General features: G+C 50.4%; 1 protein-coding gene across 5 annotated transcripts in view; it reads left to right on the plus strand.

The window, feature by feature from the left end:
* LOC311527231 (hexosaminidase D-like) overlaps window positions 1–14,599 on the plus strand; it is a 37,272-nt gene that overhangs the window by 2,246 nt on the left and 20,427 nt on the right. Inside the window, exons 1-2 of one of the 5 annotated variants that reach the window (XM_084640964.1) lie at window positions 4,641–4,886; window positions 6,076–6,193. The gene's annotated coding sequence lies outside the window, so the exon portion shown is untranslated. Of the gene's footprint in view, window positions 1–4,640; window positions 4,887–5,739; window positions 6,194–14,599 lie in introns of those variants that run through there. The other 4 variants (XM_084640960.1, XM_084640963.1, XM_084640962.1 and 1 more) reach the window with 4 other exon arrangements.

The raw sequence follows: 14,599 nt of genomic DNA on the forward strand, positions 1-14,599 counted from the left end.
CCATGGACAGAAGAAGTGGACTCTGGATAGCCGGGCCTGGAGGCCAGGGCTTGATTGCTCTGGGAGGGTGATACAGAGTGGAAGGAGTAGCCCAGGTATGAAGCATGGGGGAATGCTACGGGGAGCTGTGACCTTTATACCCCCTACTGAGCAGCCCCCAAGGGGTTGCATTAGGAAGTGTTGGAAGTAATTCTGTTGTACAAGTGTTTAAGTCCTTGTGTCTAGGGTATTTGCATCTGTTATTTCTTGCAGCCCTATTGAAATATTTGGTGTATTTGAAATGTGTGAGTGTTAATAGTGACCCATCAAGGGTCTGAGGGTAGCAGCTGTGTTAGTCTGTATTCGCAAAAAGAAAAGGAGGACTAGTGGCACCTTAGAGACGAACCAGTTTATTTGAGGATGTATCTGATGAAGTGAGCTGTGGCTCACGAAAGCTTATGCTCAAATAAATTGGTTCGTCTCTAAGGTGCCACTAGTCCTCCTTTTCTTTTCATCGAGAGTCTGGTGAGCCTTGTGCGTGGGGTGCCTACGACCAAGCACGGTGACAGACACCTAGAGGGGACTGGTGCATCACAACTCCCATCGTGGGGGACACTACAGGGTGTTCCATAGCCCCAAGATTTCAAGGGAGAAATTAAGTGAAGAGAATGAATCCTGTGACTTAAACCTTCTTGCCATGCTATTGTTTTCTTGTGTCCCTTGGCAGCTGCAATGCTTTTAGCGCTTCTTGCTTGTGAGTACTTCTTAGCTCAATGCAAAGCCGAGCTGCAAGTTCATGAGATGGTGCATAATTTATAGGAAGACTTGGCCTTTCCCTTGCTGGTTCCATTTCCTTTTTGTAGTAGCAGAACATTTCCCCGTCACTGCAGGTGTTGAAATAAAAGCCCCTGTTTAACTCTCTCTTAAATACTCGCACCCTTGTATAATGCCTTACACCTTCTCTGATCAAAACCCTTAATTTACCTTGATGGTTTGAATCCAGGCTCATAAATGTATTAACCTGAACTGCTTTTCTTGCAATGCCTTGGCAGATGCTGACTGCACAGATGTGCTTTTAATATTCTCCAATAAGAAGACAGTAAAGGGAGGTTTGTGGGAGAGCTTTCAATCTCTGCGTGCCACCATCATTCATCCACCAGGGTGAGAGTTCCCCATAAACCTTGTATTGCTCCAGTTCTTTATTTTCCATTGGCATATACGCACTGCTGAAATTTAGAGCATGCTTTAAATGGGAGCAAAGAATTGATAGCGCAGGCAGTGTTATGATTAACAGCTCTTTTCTTTTAAATCAGAGAGGAGATATTCCAACTTGGGCAAAGCCCAAGGGAAACATTAATTTATCTCGAGGGTGACAAAATATTGAAGGTTTCTTGTTGACTTTAGTGTTTAAACCGTCTATACAAAACCACGATACAGGCAGTACAACATTAACTGAAAATTAAAACTATATTTGGATAAAATACATTTAGTTAAACCCTCTGTGACCTTTGTGTTATTATGAGAGGTGGGCTAATAGTGCCAACACATGTCCACTTTAATATTTTTAATGATTTCATTCTGGCCAGGCTCACGCCCTTTGGGATTTGCTTTCTGCAGATACTCACGTGGTTGAGTTTTACTAGCACAAATGTGTGTCGAAAGCACATTTCAAAATCGTTTGTGCAAAGATTGGTAGAAATTACATTTTACATTCACAAAAAGAAAAGGAGGACTTGTGGCACCTTAGAGACTATCAAATTTATTTGAGCATGAGCTTTCGTGAGCTACAGCTCACTTCATCGGAGGCATTCATGAAAGCTTATGCTCTGATAAATTTGTTAGTCTCTAAGGTGCCACAAGTCCTCCTTTTCTTTTTGCGAATACAGACTAACACGGCTGCTACTCTGAAACCTGTCATTTTACATTCACACACACAAGTATCTGTGCTAGGGCATGCTGCTAGCCTTGGACTCAGGAAACCTCAGTTCAATTTCCTTTGCTGCCACAGATGTCCTGTGTGACCTTGGGCAAGTCACTTAGCTTTCACATTTATTTCAATGGGAGTTAAGCACCTAAATACGTTTGAGGATCTGGGCCTTGGTCTCCCTATGCATCACTCCCCTCTCTGGAAAATGAGCTTTATGTTACTGCTGTGCCCCTCAGGGGGTTGTAAGAGTAAGTACCTTCAAGTTGTGAGATGGTTTGCTACTGGGGGGGCTATATAAAATATCTTAGCTGGAACTGCTTCCACACTCATCCTATCAAAGCAAAGCAGCATGTAAATTATCTCACTAGTCGCAGCTAACCAGCATAGCTCAAATAGCAAAAAATAGTATACAATAAAATAATCATAGCAATCTGCACGTAGAGTAAAAACAAGAAAAGTAAGTCTCTTTCGTTTGAGGATCTTGTGAACTCCTCACAGATACTTCATGCACAGAAAAGGAGGCTAATTCATCATCATATATGTTGTATGTTAAGAATAATTCACTCAGCTCGCAGTATTGCACATATTCATTCATACTGGAATCACAGAATGCTCAAAAAAGGGAGAGTTTAATAGCACCAGCTAGGGAGAAAGTTCATTTGGCAATTGTTATGTAAACTTTCCTTACACAGCTCTGCTGATACGCTTCAGCCCTGCCCTGCGCATCCTCTGCTCTCCAGAAAAGAGATTTGTTGATCAGTTCATGGTGAGCACTGCAGTGGTTTTGTGGTGTGTAGGACTAGGACTGGACTCCGCCAATGCATTTTCACCTGTGGGGTAGACTAGAACTGGAACTTACGTCTCCTGGTGGAAAACGTTTGTGCACCATCCTGCTGGCCAGACCCGATTTAACCATCCATTTCCGTTTCAGGGACTTTATTTGTATGGCAAAGCAGCAGGTGCTGTCAGCACTAATCCAGGGTGCCCATAGCAGGTTTATGCTGTCTCTCCTGTGTTATGGCCCATGGGTGACTCTCCCTCAGCAGTGCTGGCTCCTCATGCTCACTGATGCGCCTACCCTCCCTCTCTTGCATTTTGCACAGGGTGACCTTAGAGTCCTGCACTTTGGCAGTCCCCTCACAAATACTCACACCCAGCCACCCCTAATTCCTCATCCGCCTCCCTCTCTCAGGCCATCGGGATGGGGCAGAGACTGAGCTCCCCATCTGCCCTTGCTTGTCAGCGTCACCTCCTCTAGCTTCCCACACCGGAGCCTATGGCGCTTCACAAACTGGTGGTGGATGAGGGGTGCCAAAGGGGGTCTCAGGCAGATTGGGGCGGGGAGAAGGTGGTCCTGGGGAGGGAGATGGCTGGGTCCTTCCTCATGTCAGGTTGCACAAAGTCCTGCAAGGCCCAGCTCCAGCCCTGCCTTTGCCAGTCAGGCAGTAGATGAGCAGGTCTCATGTGTAGCACATGGGGGATGGGGAGGCTAGTGATGGGCTACACATGGCTGCCTCCACCCCCCCCAAGATCTGCACCAGCAAAGGGAACTCAGCGCTGGGCACGTTAAACAGAGTCCTGCAGCGCCCCACCTGCACCAGTGTGCCACAGTGCTGGAGGCACTCATGCCCCAAAGCCCCCTGCATGCACCCCAATTCCTCCATTCCCTCCCCCCGGCATGCACCATGATACTCCCATATACCTACCCTCCTGGATACCCCATGTAACCCACCCTGTCTGCATTCACCTGATCCCCTCCCCATGCCCATCTATTTCCAGTACCCTGCAGGTACCCGGGTGCCCCACAACCCTATGATGCTCCTGGGTGCCCCCCTGCATGCCTCCTGATACCTCTATATGCACCACCCCCTGCATGCACCCCGCTACCCCCGTATGCACCACCCCCTGCATGCACCCCGCTACCCCCCTAGGCACCACCCCCTGCATGCACCCCGCTACCCCCGTATGCACCACCCCCTGCATGCACCCCGCTACCCCCGTATGCACCACCCCCTGCATGCACCCCGCTACCCCCCTAGGCACCACCCCCTGCATGCACCCCGCTAGCCCCCTAGGCACCACCCCCCGCATGCACCCCGCTACCCCCCTAGGCACCACCCCCTGCATGCACCCCGCTACCCCCGTATGCACCACCCCCTGCATGCACCCAGCTACCCCCGTATGCACCACCCCCTGCATGCACCCCGCTACCCCCGTATGCACCACCCCCCGCATGCACCCCGCTACCCCCGTATGCACCACCCCCTACATGCACCCCGCTACCCCCCTAGGCACCACCCCCTGCATGCACCCAGCTACCCCCGTATGCACCACCCCCTGCATGCACCCCGCTACCCCCCTAGGCACCACCCCCTGCATGCACCCAGCTACCCCCGTATGCACCACCCCCTGCATGCACCCCGCTACCCCCCTAGGCACCACCCCCTGCATGCACCCCGCTACCCCCGTATGCACCACCCCCTGCATGCACCCCGCTAGCCCCCTAGGCACCACCCCCTGCATTCACCCCGCTACCCCCCTAGGCACCACCCCCTGCATGCACCCCGCTACCCCCGTATGCACCACCCCCTGCATGCACCCCGCTACCCCCCTAGGCACCACCCCCTGCATTCACCCCGCTACCCCCGTATGCACCACCCCCTGCATGCACCCCGCTAGCCCCCTAGGCACCACCCCCTGCATGCACCCCGCTAGCCCCCTAGGCACCACCCCCTGCACCTGCATGCCGGGCCGATCCGCGGGGCTGCCCGCAGCAGCCGGGCTGGGTCCGTGCCCCTTTAAGAGCGGAGCGGGGCTGGGCTGAGCCGGCACGGGGGAGGCTCCGCTGCAGGCTGATGCCGGAGCCTGGGCTGGGAGCCCCGCTCGTTTCCTGCACCAGCTCCGGGCGGGGCTTTGCTGCGGCTCTAGCCAGGCGCTGAGCCCGCAGCTCCCCCCGGCCGGCCCCCCCTGCACCAGCACGGTAGGGGCGGGTTGCATGAGGGCAGGACCCGGCGCCGACCGCCTGGCGGGCCCGGGGGGGTACCGGGCAGGGGGCAAGGGCCCGGAGGGGAGATGGGGCCATGGGGGGCAGAGGGATGGGGCACTGGGGAGATGGGGCCCGGGGGGGTACTGGGCAAGGACCTGGAGGGGAGATGGGGCCATGGGGGGCAGAGGGATGGGGTACTGGGCAAGGACCTGGAGGGGAGATGGGGCAGGGGCTACTGGGGAGATGGGGCCCGGGGGGGTCCTGGGCAAGGACCTGGAGGGGAGATGGGGCCATGGGGGGCAGAGGGATGGGGTACTGGGCAAGGACCTGGAGGGGAGATGGGGCAGGGGCTACTGGGGAGATGGGGCCCGGGGGGGTACTGGGCAAGGACCTGGAGGGGAGATGGGGCCATGGGGGGCAGAGGGATGGGGTACTGGGCAAGGACCTGGAGGGGAGATGGGGCAGGGGCTGCTGGGGAGATGGGGCCCGGGGGGGTACTGGGCAAGGACCTGGAGGGGAGATGGGGCAGAGGCTACTGGGGAGATGGGGCTAGGGGGGCAGAGGGGTGGGGCACTGGGGGGTCATCCTGCCACCATCACCATGGCGTCTGAGCACCTAGCACAAGAATATTCTATAACTGATCAAACCCGGCACCTAGCATCCCCCCATGCCTGATCTCCTCCCAGGGCTGGGCTGCTGGTGTCCGCCTCTGCTGGCGGAGGGTTCGTCCCCATTGCCAAATTACGGAGGTGCAAGCCGGCAGGAGGGAGCTCTGTCAGGTCTTTTAATTATTAAACTCAATTCTGGTGCCAATGTACCCTGACCTTGTGAGGCTGCTTCCAGCTGAGTGCAAAACCATTTTGGCTAGATTGCAGTTCATTGCAGGGATGGGGCCCCTCTGGGCCTGTACTGTCTGCCTCTGCTAAGGTGACATTTATTGGACGGTGTGGGGATGTGTGGTTTCACATACTCTCACACTTGCGGGAGAAGAATTGTACATGCCAATAATGGCTGAAGAATTTATTTAAAATGGAACTGCAGACAGACCTCTCAAATGGATGTGCTGCTGTATGAGGCAGCAGAATTCACAAGAATAAAATGGTCATTCTCTGAGTCCAGAGTGCTTTCTGGAGAAGCTGCATTTTCAAATCCATCTGTCTCCTGTTGCTTTTCTTCTGTGCAGGGCACCCTTCTCTGGCTACACCGAATCCTGGGTGGCAGGGCCAGAACACCGATGATCCAGCCAGCCCTTGTCCCACTCCACTGTGTTTTTCAGGGTTCCTCTCATCTGAGCTAGAAAGGTAGGTCGTTGTACATAAATCCCAGCTCCCCAAAAGCAAATTATAAAACAAACTCTTTTCTGTTTGCAGCAGCGCGGCGGGGGGCGGGGGGGGGGGTTGAATTGGGGAGGGAGGATTAATGCATCATTTACTGCCATCTCAGACAATTACCCCCGGCTGGATAGCAAGCCATGTATCTAGCTATGTGTAAAGCCATGGTATCTATCCAGAGCACAGCTTGCTATGCCTAGACACTTGCACAAAAACAAAATTAGAAGCTCAGTTTATTATTTTCTTGGGTGTAATTAATTTTCTACATTTAAACTCTCGCCAACTCTATCCTGCAGCTTTGTTGTATTGTTTCCAAAGAACAACATTTAAACTAATGTGTAAAACTGGAGTGGCTGGAAGTGCTGTGTACTTTTTAGGCTGTTTTAGAATTTAGCTCTCAAATTTGAGAAGGGGGAACCTTAAAGCAAGTCTGACCTTCTATCTTCAGAGGCCCTGGGGCTTGCTCTTGAACTCTGAGGATTTGGCTTCAGTAGTATGCCTAGTACTCTCCTAAAAGTACTTCTGTGAGCAGACCATGTCCCTTTAATAAACATAATGCATCCCTAGTGTTCTCATGCCTAGTGAAAGAGACGGGGACATTGACTGACTTGCTGCTGGAAATGAATTTCTTTCCCTGTGTTACTAATAACACTTTTGATAGTTGAAAGTGAAAAATAAAAACATTCATTTGTTGCTGTTTAAGCTCATTGCTTCTTCTTTGTGTGTCTCTGCTAGGACAATAAAACCCAGTTTCCCTTCTGCTGAGCAGGTTCAGTTGCATGTGGCCAAGTGATTGTAAATAGCAGTTTTCAGTGGAATGTTTTAAAATTGTGGAAACGTTTCTATTGGACGGAGAAGGCTGTTGAAATGCTGGGCCACATTTAAGTTGCCAGTGCCCTTTTAATGTATATAAAACACTTCTGCGGTCACATTTGGAAGGTGCTAAAGATGGGTGAAGTATTTCTGGTTTCAGAGTAACAGCCATGTTAGTCTGTATTCGCAAAAAGAACAGGAGGACTTGTGGCACCTTAGAGACTAACCAATTTATTTGCGCATAAGCTTTCGTGAGCTACAGCTCACTTCATCGGATGCATACTGCTTGTCTTTTTAATTCAAGTTAAGCATCCAGACCAGGTACTGGGGACTTTAAAGGTCTGATTCTCTGTCCTCGTGCTTGGTGTGGGAACTGGGGTGCAGTTGTGAAGATGCGTGTTACCATTTAAGCTCTCTGTCCAAGCTGACTGAAAAGCAAAATGAAAACCAACAAGATGATCTGTTTTGAAAGTCTCCATTGCTCGCACTAACTTAGGTACTTATATGGCCCCATTACCCTACTGTCTATCTACCATAGCATGGCTGCAGATGGAGATGAAAGTTCAAATCCAAGCAAATTATTTTTCAGTAAAATTAAAAACAAAATTTAAAACCAAATGAAATGAAAGCCAAATCTCAGTGATCTGATAGCACCTGTCTAAATATTTATAGTTATTCTGGTGAGGCATGGTGGTCCCATGACGGTGCGACTAGTATGGTACGTATTTATGGACTTTCTGAAGTCAGGTGGAATCTGTTTCTCAGTGCTTCAGAATGCTCTGCACCCTGTCTGTGTTAGTTCATTTCCCATTTTAGTTTTTTGGGCATTTCTTTGATTTTCACTTGATGTGTTTCATGTGGTACGATTCTGTTTGTGGTCTGAGCGTGAATTACCACACGTTCTTTACACAACACAAGAATCCTTCCTGGTAGTTGTCTTGACTGTGGAGGAAAACGAAGAGGCTTGAGGGGTAGGGTGGCCTCTAGGGGATGGGGCGCTGGTTCTGAGCTTCACAGCACGGTCTAGTCCCTCCTCTGCCACTCACCTGCTGTGACCCCTGGGTAAATCACTTCCTCTTTCTCTGCTTCTTTCGCCTCCCACCCTCATCTTGTCTCTGCTGTAAGCTGTGTGGGGAAGGGACTCTCACTATGTGTATGTCAGTGCCTAGCAGAGACCCAATCTCGGTTGGGGCCTCTTGGCACCACCATAAGAGACACATTAAATAAGAGCAGTGGGTGCATGGCTATGAGAGGAATTAACTTAACTTTGTATTTGCTTTTCTTTTTTTTAATTGTAACCAACCTGGCTTCTCACAAGGGAGTTTGCTTAGCTTGCAGAAAAACACTGTGACCAGAGATCCCTGGAGAAATTCCTAATGTCTGGTTGAGGACTTGATCAGATGAAGAGCCTTGATGTCTAATTACATCTGTTTAGATCAGGGCCCTAGACTTCCTGCTAACGTACTTGGTATCTGAGAGACAAGATAGGTGAGATGATATCTTTTACAGAGCCAGCTTCTGTTGGTGAAGTCTGAGAAACAAAAAGAAAAGGAGGACTTATGGCACCTTCGAGACTAACCAATTTATTTGAGCATGAGCTTTCGTGAGCTACAGCTCCAATGAAGTGAGCTAGTCTCTAAGGTGCCACAAGTACTCCTTTTCCTTTTGCGAATACAGACTAACAGGGCTGCTACTCTGAGAGACGAGATTTTGAGATTACACAGAGCTCTTCCTCAGATCTCACTGGAGGGATGTTAATGGGCCACTTTACCTTGAATGGTCCCTTGAACTATGTGTTAACTACTTATGCTTAAAGCTATGTTTTAATCACCAGTATGTTTAGTTTCAGAGTAGCAGCCTCCTTAGTCTGTATTGGTAACATGACCAAACGTAGTGAGGTCCATCCCTCTTCCCAGAGTCTCCATGCACGCTGCTGTTTTCTGCTTGCTGCCTGTTCACTTTCACTTCCAGTGTTCCTGGTGAACACTGGCAGGACTTGGAGGGGCATGCACTGCCAGCAGAGCAGAGGGCTGCGTATAGGCACAGGGCTGCCAGCTGCACAACGTGAACAAGTGGACAAGAATCGACAACAATATTTTCTTCGCTTTCTTTCGGTGCGTCCTGTTTAGAGGTGCTCATAATAACGGCAGGTACAGTCAGTAGCTATGGAAGGGTGGATGATTTTTAAGTTTTTGCTTCTCTAAGAAATAAAGCAACTGAGCTGCATGCTGGCTAGAACCATCTTCCATGCTGTGAGCCTTCAGAATTACGCGTGCTTCCCGTGTGTCTAGGCCAACGCTACCAGCTGAGCCCTATTATCACGTGGCAACAGCAACAGGACAAAACGAGCTCCTCGGAATAGGAATGGTGACAGACTTCAGCAAAGAAGTCTCGGTTTCCTTTTTAACCTTCTTAGGGCAATATTTTTAGCTCAGCCACAACATCTAGCCCCAGGCCCGTTATTCCCACTGCAGGATGTGGACCTAGCAATCACTATTCCTGTTGCCATTAGCACAGCACTTGCTTTGATGACTAACAGAAATGTTAACACTTAACAGACCTCAGGACCTTTCCAAGGCAAATGCCTCCTCTCGGTGGCTTCTGCAGGGTGGTTTCCACTGAAATCCTGGTCCGGGCTGTCTGTACAGAGTGTGAAAGACCTTCCTGCTGAGAGGTACTGGAGACGGATTAAGCTCCACCCTTGTGCCAGGGAATCAATCCAGGAAGCTCATGAAAGCTCCAGGTAGCTCACGAAAGCTTATGCTCAAATAAACTGGTTAGTCTCTAAGGTGCCACAAGTACTCCTTTTCTTTTTGCAAATACAGACTAACACGGCTGTTACTCTGAATCCAGGAAGAATCTCTCTCTCCTCCTTCCAACCTGCCTCCCCTCCTCTCAGTGGAGCTCTTTTGGTTCTGCAGACTGTAGCTGTGCTGACTAGCTCCCCAAACAGCCAATTAACTCGGTAACTCTCCAGGGGCGCCCGGGAATAGCCATGTCCTCAGCCAGCCGGGTGCTCTCATCTCTTTCCTATCTCTTAGCTGCTTGTCTCCTTGCTAGTGCTGCAGGAAAGCACAGTATCCCCAAGAGCAGGTGGCTGCATGAGAGGAAAGTGGTACCCATCGGGGTTCATTGGCATCACTGCCCTTCCCGCCCAGAGAGAGTCGCTGTTCCAAGAACTGGAGAGCATCTGCCAATAAATCTCTTGTCTCAGGACAGCTTGAGGCTAGTGACTAGGCTGTTAATGGGCACCTGTGCACTGTGGTGATGAGCACAGTGTAAAAGCCTAAGCGGTGAGCATTTTGTCTAGGACCGTGTCCATGCCAGGCCCAGCAGTGTGGTGGCACTCGTGGATCAGGACGGATGGCATTAGAGGGGTGAATGAGCTGCAGGCTAATCGTGCTGTGCTGAGGAACCATAGCTCCTGTTGCTCAGCGCCTCTGAGTGTTGGTCTGTGTGTGACCGGACCTGCAGCCCTTCATCCTGCTGAGCTGAACGGGAACTTTGCCTGTGTGAGGATGGCAGGATTTGGCCTGATGTACTGAGCAGCTTGTTCCCAGCCCCGTGACGCTCTCCGTGGTTCTATTTCCCTCCCCCCCCACCCCGTTTGTCTGATCTGTTGGATCTTTGAGTTCTTTGAGGCAGGGACTGTCTCACCATAAATGGAGAGCCCCTAGCACAATGGGGCCCTGATCCCCCTCCAGGGCATCTAGGCAATAGAACTACTAAGTTCTATTAAGTAGTGGGGATAAAAACACATGAGTTATGTTGGCCCTACAGCCACTTCACACGGCTCCTAACCATCCTACTGTAGGCCCAGCCCAGCCGTTTGTCACCTAGATTTCTTTCTTCACTCCGCTGGGCTGTCTTCTTTGCCACGTCTCTGATCTGAGAAGGGAAGGGATTTGGGCAGCTGAGGCAATAATGGCTACAAAGGCTTTTACCGTGTCCTTCCTTATTGACAAGACTGTTGTTGACGTAACCTAGCACAACCCAGTTCCAGTTTCTCCTATGGCTCCTGCAGCCTGTATCTCCAAGTGCTCTAGAGTAAAATAGCTCTAAGGGCCCCACGCTGAGTGTCCATCTCCCTTTGGGGGTTTTGGTTTTTTGTTTTTTTTTTTGAGGAGGGTTGCAGGCAAGTGATTTGCATCTCTGCAGGTAAGGCCCTAAGTTAAAGAACAGCTCATAGAGGGAGAGGAGGAAAAAGAGAGATGAATAACAAAGAGAAGCCTGATTTCAGAGTAGCAGCCCTGTTAGTCTGTATTCGCAAAAAGAAAAGGAGGACTTGTGGCACCTTAGAGATTAACCAATTTATTTGAGCATAAGCTTTCGTGAGCTACAGCTCACTTCTGTTTCCTTGTGACTGGAGAAAAGGAGTGAGCACATCCAGTTATACTGAATTTTGGTAAGCGCTCGCATGCTGTAGCAATGGCTGCTGTACAAGAACCCAGACAGAAATGGGGAAGAAAAGAAGAGAAGGTCAGGCGTTGGACTGGAGAAGGCTCTCTTACCAAGAGCAGTAGGTTACATGAGGAGCAGCCGAGAGACTGCTGTTTCATGAGTGGGGTGGGATTGGGGCAAGTCCAGGAGGATTTTTAAGACTGAAGAGAACAATTTTGAGAAGGATCTTGGGATTGTTGTGGGGCTTGTTTCTGGCTCACTAATTTCAGTCACTGACTTTAATCATGACTGAAATTAGCGAGCCAGAAACCTTGATTTTTTTTTAAAATAATTGAATTTAATCTTGTTTTGCATTTGTACTTTAGTTATTCCTAAAGAAAAATTAATTCTTAGTGATTGGTATAACAATTAAAACATTGACTTGCAACCAAATATAGTCTTTACACTAAAAGTGGTTCTTTTTGCTAACTAGGCAGATACACTCAGTGGTTTTCAACCTCTTTTTTTTTTTTTTTTTTCATTTGCGGTGAAAATTTCAAAAATGGCGGCATAGACCCCTTTAAAAACCTTAGGCAGAGTCTGTGGAGCCTCAGGGATCGGCAGACCCCAGGTTGAAATCCACAGCACTGTCTGTACACAATTATTTAAGCTATTCTATAGCTCAGCGTACACTTATTCAGATTTTTAACTTCTGTGTTTTGTTTTGGTTTTTTTTAGTGTGTTAGAAAATGACAAATAATTATTTTACTGGATTGGGGTGTTTGTTTTTATTTGGGATTTATGTTAAGATGCCTTAGGATGGTAACCAGAATTAAATTACAAATATAAAACAACAGCATTTTGAAACGGTCTTTATTAGTTAAATGAAACTTCCTTAAATGTGCTGCATACATAAGAAAAAGGCTTCTTGAAAACTGCTTTTGCATTTTAAACTGACTGATTAAACCAAGGAAGTGTTTCTGATCACTCTCCTGTCTGTTCTCTATCGGCCAGATTCTCAAAGGTATTTAGGCCCCTAAAGATGCAAGTAGGTGTTTTTGAAAATCCCAGTAGGGCGCTAGCTGCATCTGTAGAAGCCTAAATACCTTTGAGAATCTGGCTCCATGTCCGGGCAGTGGTATTAATTTGGGGGATGTGCAGGTGCAAATGCGCTCGCCCGCCCTAGTTGCTGCGGAGCGTATTTTAGAACATGGCCCTGGAGTCGGTGTTGGGGGTGCAGGCTGGGAGGGCCCCAGCAGCGCATGGCTGGCGTGGCTCAGTGGTGTGATGCCAGGACTGTGTACTCGGTTCCAGGGCTGGGCCAGCTTGTTTAAACATCCTCCAAGCAGAGGCTGAGTCAGGGAGGTGTGTTTCCTGTTAGGCTGTAGGCCTAGGTGGAGTGGGTCCAGGTTCTCCAGCGAAGGGCAGGGTGTTGGGTGCCCACGCCAGGTGCACTCTGATCTGAGGGTGGGCTCGGGGGAGGCGTCCCTGCACGGTGGCCAGCCCGCATTCCATCCTGCACCCCCTGGTAACCTCATTGCTCCCTAGGGGAGCATGCCCCCCAGTGTGAAACCCAGTGCAGTTGTGTGTCCGTGCTGGGCACATTGTGTGTAGCAGCCCTAACCGCTTCCCCACAGACTTGGGTTTATTGAGCTGAGCATCCTGCAGGTTCCTGGTACATCTTGTAGCTCATCTCTTGTCACACACCTAGAAAGAAATACACAGTGAGGGGCTGTTTTCTCTGAATCCCCGTCTGGGTTTTACGCTGTGTGCCCCATCGTGTCACGCACACAGACCTAGAGCGGAGAGCCATTTCTCTCAGCGTGTGTTGTATGTGTCTGCACAGTGCTAATCCACAGCAGCTTCTAGCTGCAATGAAGAGGTGCTCCTTCCTTGTACGGGGCATGACCTCAGCTATGCAGAGAGAATGCCTAACCCTTGGCTTCAGCAATTCAGAAAGCCAGTTCTGGGTGCTACGCCTAGAAGTGGCACAATACACGCGGCACCTGCTCAAAGGTTGGTTGCATATTGGCGACAAGCTGAGGTTTTAACAAAGCAGAAAGAATTGACACACCCTCTGCCTAAAGAAACGTAGCCACAGAGCCGCACTGGGCCACCACGAGAGCAAAAGCCGTCTGTCTGGTCTGTTTCTGGGGCTAGCAGGACAGCACAGCCTGCCTGGAAGCAAGGCAGGATAAGGGATTTATGAAACACTGCCAAGTACGATGAGCAAGCTCCTGTACAAGGAGAGATTAACACAAGTGGGATTATTTCTGGCCTGATCCGGTGAAGCTTTCCTCAGGCGATAGGTCAGGGTGAAATCGTTAGGGCTGCTCCATGAGTACGGGACTGCACAGTTGGTCCCTTAGCTTGTAAAAGGGGGAAATCTGAGCTGGGGCGAGGGGTCTGAAATAACAGATGTGCCAGTGAAGGCAGGTGGTCTGCTCTTTGCTTCTGTTTTGTGGTCCTCCTGTTTCCTCCTCTGTGGCTGGAGCTAAACTTCTCTGCACACCTCTCCCTGTCTCCGGTCCCAGCCTCGTTTGGCACTGTTCAAGCTTCTCGTGTGTCTGAGAACCTTTGCTTGTGTTTTCTAACTGGCCTCTCTTTCGCTGGTGCAGGGACGTTCTCCCTCACGCTGGCTCCCTCAGTCCCTGGACAGGTTAACCCAATGAAATGTGCTCCCTATGCCAGGATGGCTGCTTTTTAAACCTGCCCTGGCGCTGTTGGCCTCCCCCAAGCTCAGACGCAGCTTTTCCTGCCAGTTGCCACCTGTGTTGTCCAGGTAAAATCCATCGCCTTGTGCAAGGGTGGCCAACCCGACCCTGAGAAGGAGCCAGAATTTACCAATGTACGTTGCCAAAGAGCCCCAGTAATACGTCAGCAGCCCCCCATTAGCTCCCCACACCTCCCAGTCAGCTGTTTCGTGGCGTGCAGGAGGCTCTGGGAGGGAGAGGGGGAGGAGCGAAGGCATGGCAGGCTCAGGGGTGGGGGCGGGAAGGGGTGGAGTGGGGGCAGGGCCTGTGGCAGAGCCAGGGGTTGGGCAGTGAGCGCCCCCCGGCACATTGGAAAGTTGGCGCCTGTAGCCCCAGCCCCGGAGTCGGGGCCTAGACAAGGAGCCGCAGATTAACTTCTGAAGAGCCGCGTGTGGCTCCGGAGCCCCAGGTTGGCCACCCCAGCCTTGTG

Source organism: Lepidochelys olivacea (assembly GCF_965140295.1).
Source record: "Lepidochelys olivacea isolate rLepOli2 genome assembly, chromosome: 10".
NCBI lineage: Eukaryota > Metazoa > Chordata > Testudines > Cheloniidae > Lepidochelys > Lepidochelys olivacea.